This window comes from Colobus angolensis, unplaced genomic scaffold (genome assembly GCF_000951035.1).
Source record: "Colobus angolensis palliatus isolate OR3802 unplaced genomic scaffold, Cang.pa_1.0 Scaffold67, whole genome shotgun sequence".
NCBI classification, from domain to species: Eukaryota; Metazoa; Chordata; class Mammalia; order Primates; family Cercopithecidae; genus Colobus; species Colobus angolensis.
This window is the reverse complement of record NW_012120376.1, coordinates 4,348,209-4,353,137: the sequence shown is the minus strand read 5'-3', so window position 1 is coordinate 4,353,137 and position 4,929 is coordinate 4,348,209. Positions and strand designations below refer to the sequence as shown.

Genomic DNA, 4,929 nt, shown 5'->3' with positions numbered 1-4,929 from the left:
TGATCATCAAACCTAGCACAGATTGGGGTTATGGGAAGGTTAAGTAGTAAAATGGGAGAAAATTAACTTGTCAGGAAAAGGCTGTGAAGCTGGCTGGTGAAGGTTGTTAGGTCCCTGGGCATGGTTACAGCACACTGACTCAGGTGCACCAAGCAGGGAGAAGGTCACACCCCTTGAGGCTGGATGACAATCGGCCGATTTAGACACTAGCCCAGGGTCATCCTAGTTTTACTAAGTAATATCTCAAACTGGGAGTTGTCTGACAAGGTGTGTATATGAGGATAAATTCCAGTCAAATGCATTCCAGAAACAACTTCTTTTTCTGTTCCGTTAACTGCAGGACATTTGTTTAATTAGATAATGTGCAATGAAATGCAAGAAAAGGCCTATTGCTGAATAGTCATGAGAAGAGAAAAAATATTTGCCTTTCTTTTTTAAAACACAAGATGTTAAATTCTCTTCAGTTAAGATGATAACTTATTTTCATGTTCCATATCTAAATGTAACTCCTTGAAGCACAGGATAGAGTTTTTTTAAAGTACAACCTATCAGATTGGCAAAAAAGCAGAAGTTTGACAACATAATATATTTGGTAAGACTGAGGGAGCTAGGAAGTGTCACATACTGCTGATGGGAAAGCAAACTGTTACATCACCTGTGGAACAAAATTTGGCACTACACAACAAAATTGCATGTGAATAAAAGCTCTTGTTTCTAAAAATCTACCCCTGAAATACACTGCAAACAATGCAAAGACAGATAATCATGAAGCTATTCACTGCAGGCCTATTTGTGATAGCAAAAGACTGGAAACAACTCAAATGTCCTTAGTAGGGTTCCAGTTGAATAAGCAATGGTACAGTCAAACAAAGGAGCATGCAGTTCTGAAAGAACAGGAGAAATATTTTTATACTTTGCTGTGCAACTATCTCCAAATTTATTTATTTATTTATTTTTTTGGAATACAGTGAGTTTTTAATCCAATCATTTGCAAATTAATAAGTAATATACCAACATAATATTTTGCTGTACAAGATGAAAATCTTAAAAAGAATTTGTACATGTATCATGTGGAACATTTTTATTCCTAATTTATACTTTGAAAGATATCTGACAGTGTACAAAGAATACCCAGTTCTAGGTGGTGACTGTTTTGTATAATCATTTATTTACAAAATTTCACCACATAATAGGAACTACCTTTTAAAAAGAAAAATCAGCATTGGTCCTATAAAGGCCATTAGGATAAATTCTTAAGCCTACAAAAGACGTCTTAGTACTACTGCTCCCAGGCTCATTATTGTTAACTAAAATCTGACTCCAAGGCCCAGGTGTAGTTTCTAGGTCCAATTCTACAGTCATTCAAAAGCACGTTGTAACTAGATTGACAAGGGACAGTGGAGGACCCAAGAAGTCCTATCAACCCCTATAAGAGGTGTACATAAGCCTACTGCTCACACCCTTCTAGCCATACCACCCTTTATTTATAATGGGACACCAGGTCATCCCACTATGTTAAAACATGGTTGCTCTGGGAAAAAACGAGGCTTTCTCTAGACCAGCTGGACTGGTCAGGAAGGAGAGTAAAAAGTGGCTGTTGCTAGTGAAAACTGGTTTCATTTCTTCGAACTTTTTCCTTTTCCTTTTCTGGGCTCCTTATCTTTTTCTGGTTTTGAAGGCTTTGAAGATTTTGTCTTTTTCTTGATCATGGCATCAGTTTCTATAGCATCTTGGTCTTTCTCATCAGATTGAGAGTCATCTTCATTTAACTCTTCATTGTATTCCGAATCCAGGGATGGGCTTGTGCTGTGTCTAGATGCCTTTATAGCTTGAAGTGAATACGGAGTAAGGTGGGCTCCCTTATTGTAAGCTCTTGTGAAAGCTACTTTCACCTTGGGATCCAGCTTTGAAAAGGAACTAGGTTTGCCACCCCAGCTGCTAATTTCCATGATATTCTCAAAGTCTTCTTTCATCGAATAATATGAGCCCATAAGCGCAATAACATCCTGTACCCTGTCGACTCCTTGTGAGGTCAAGGGCTGTACAAGTACATCCCTTAGATGTGACAAATAATCCATGTTTACGGTCCTTTTGCTGAAGTAAGTTCTGAGACTCATATGCAAGGCCAGGTCCTGAACAATACGATCGTGTTTGCCTGTAGACGAGTGCTTCCCCAGTCAGCTCGGTAAGGTGGGAAACTGGGTCATGAACCCCCTCATCAACTCTCCAAGAAGAACACTGGCATAAATGGCCTGCGTAGGCAGAAGACTCCAGTTTTGCTTACTCCGGATCTGGCTGTCCACTAAGTCACCATCACATATGCTCTCTGCTGCTCTGCTTAAAAGCATCAAGTGCTTTTTCATGTCACCCCCTGCTGCTACAGGCTTCACATGTATGTAATTTTTCTGGACAAAGAGGGGTGCTGTTGAATAATCAGATCTCTTTCTTCATGATTATTCAATAGCACCCCTCTTTGTCCAAATTTATTATTGGGTGAAAAAAGCAAAAAGGAGAAGGCATGTATTGTATGCATCTACGAATTTAACAAAGGAGTGAGATTAAAATACGTACGTATTTTATCATAATATAAACAAATCAATATTGAAATAAAAAATTACTGACGGGGAAAGGAGAAGGAAGAGGAAGCGACAGAAATAAAAGTTAGACTTTCCTGAATGTATCTTATTTTGCAGATTTGATTTTGTCACTATGTAAATATTTTACATTACTAATTACATTAAATCTTTAAAATGAAATTCTTAAGAAAAAGCAGCAAAAGAATCTAACTGCATGGAGGTAGTGACATAACCACACAGGGAAGAGTTATTTCAAGTGACTTTGGAATAGCACAGTTTCATTATTTATTCATTATGAGACAGACATACCTAAAAAACAAAACTTTGGGTATAGGAAATTTGGGTATAAAAATTACTTTTACTAATTTTATTGTTGGTGTTTATTCTGAGATTATTTGCTACCTTTGTGGAATGGAACATATATTTAATTATGTTGGTATTACTGGGAGTTAGTATTTTTAGCATGGGGGAAGGAGATAGGGACACAAGATCAATGAGGTGAGTAAAAACTGCGAGTTCTGAATTTGCATTTGAAATATCAGAAGGAAGGAACTCATACGGCATTTTACCTTAAAAGGAACGAGAGCTTTTAGAGAAATGAAGGATTCTGTTTCTGGAATGAGAAATGTTCAAGATGAGCCTGGAATATCATGCCATGCCAGGAAGTAAAGAGATTTTCAAAACCTGTGCAGTTGTAGCAAAAGAACTGAGGTGTAATTTAACGAGTCTTTCACTTGTCAAGATGAATGAATTTATGTATGAGTGGAAACAGTAACTGCAATGATTGGAATATTTAAAATGTATTAACTTCCATGAGTTCATAATAATAATAAAGATAAAATGGATTGGATCAACTTTGTTGGATGCTATAACAATGAATTTTAGCAAAAAGTGTTAAATAAATGTATCAAACTGTATTTTCTAAGATGATAGCCACAAGATCTACCATCTCATGTGATCGTACAATGTAAATTTTCATTCTTCCCACTGGGGTGTGGGGTCCATGCTCCCTCCCCTCAATTTGGCAGACCTGTGATTTTGGTCTGTGATTTCCAAGACTAGGTCATAAAATATGATACAGCTGTTACTCTTAAAAATCAACCACTATGCTGGAGAAAGCCACTGGCTAGAGTGGAAGTGGACATGTGTAGGTGTTTCAGATGACAAACCCACTTGAAATCTTCCATACACGTGAGTAAGGATGAGCCTTCAAGATGACTTCAGCTCCAGTCACAGTCTGACTGCAACCATATGAGAAACTCCAAATGTGAATCAACTAGCTGAATGCAGCCAACCCCCAGAACTGTGAGGTACAACAATAAAATAATTGGCATTGAGTTTTTGTTTGTTTTGTTTTTTGAGACAGGGCTTCTCTCTGTCACTCAGGCTGAAGTGCAGTGAGCAATCATGGCTTACTGCTGCCTTGACTCCCAGGCTCAAGTGATACTCCCACTTCAGGGTCCTGAGTAGTTGGAATGTGCAAGCCACTATGCCTGGCTAATTTTTGTATTTTTTGTAGAGATGCGGTCTTTCTGTGTTACTCAGGCTGTTCTGAAACTCTTGGGCTCAAGCAACCCTTCAGCCTCAACCACTCAAAGTGTTGAGATTATAGACATGAGCCACCATGACTGGCATGGTATTGTTTTAAGGTACTAAGTTTTGGGGTGTGTTAGCCATAGATAACTGCAATATATTAGAAAAAATCAAGCATTTGTTGTGTTTTTCCTATACAACAAATAAGTGACAAGAAGAAATTTTTAAATCTATATTTCATCTAATAAATGTAGAAAAAATGGTAGAATTAGAATATCATCACTAATAGAGTCAGGCAATGATCTCTGTATTAGTCTGTTTTCATGCTACTGATAAAGATATACCCAAGACTGGGCAATTTACAAAAGAAAGAGATTTAATTGGATTTACAGTTCCACATGGCTGGGGAAGCCTCAGAATCTTGGTGGAAGGCAAGGAGGAGCAAGTCACATCTTACATGGATGGCAACAAGCAAAGAGAGAGAGAGCTTGTGCAGGGTAACTCCTCTTTTTAAAACCATCAGGTCTCATTATCACAAGAACAGCATGGGAAAGACTTGCCCCCATGATTCAATTACCTCCCAGCGGGTCCTTCTCACAACATGTGGGAATTCAAGATGAGATTTTGGTGGGGACACAGCCAAACCATATCATTCTGCCTCTGGCTCCACCTAAATCATATATCTTCATAGTTCAAAATCAATCATGCCTTCTCAACAGTCCTCTAGAGTCTCAACTCATTTCAGCATTAACTCAAAAGTCCACATGCAAGACAAGGTAAGCGCCTTCCACCTATGACTCTGTAAAAGTAAGTTAACTAC

General features: G+C 38.1%; 1 pseudogene across 1 annotated transcript; it reads right to left on the bottom strand.

Moving 5' to 3' along the window:
* Nucleotides 1–1,066: 1,066 nt before the first annotated feature.
* On the bottom strand, nucleotides 1,067–2,355 carry LOC105500469 (annotated as a pseudogene). The gene has a single exon (XR_001000032.1). The product of XR_001000032.1 is annotated as a replication factor C subunit 1 pseudogene (transcript).
* Nucleotides 2,356–4,929: the final 2,574 nt, after the last annotated feature.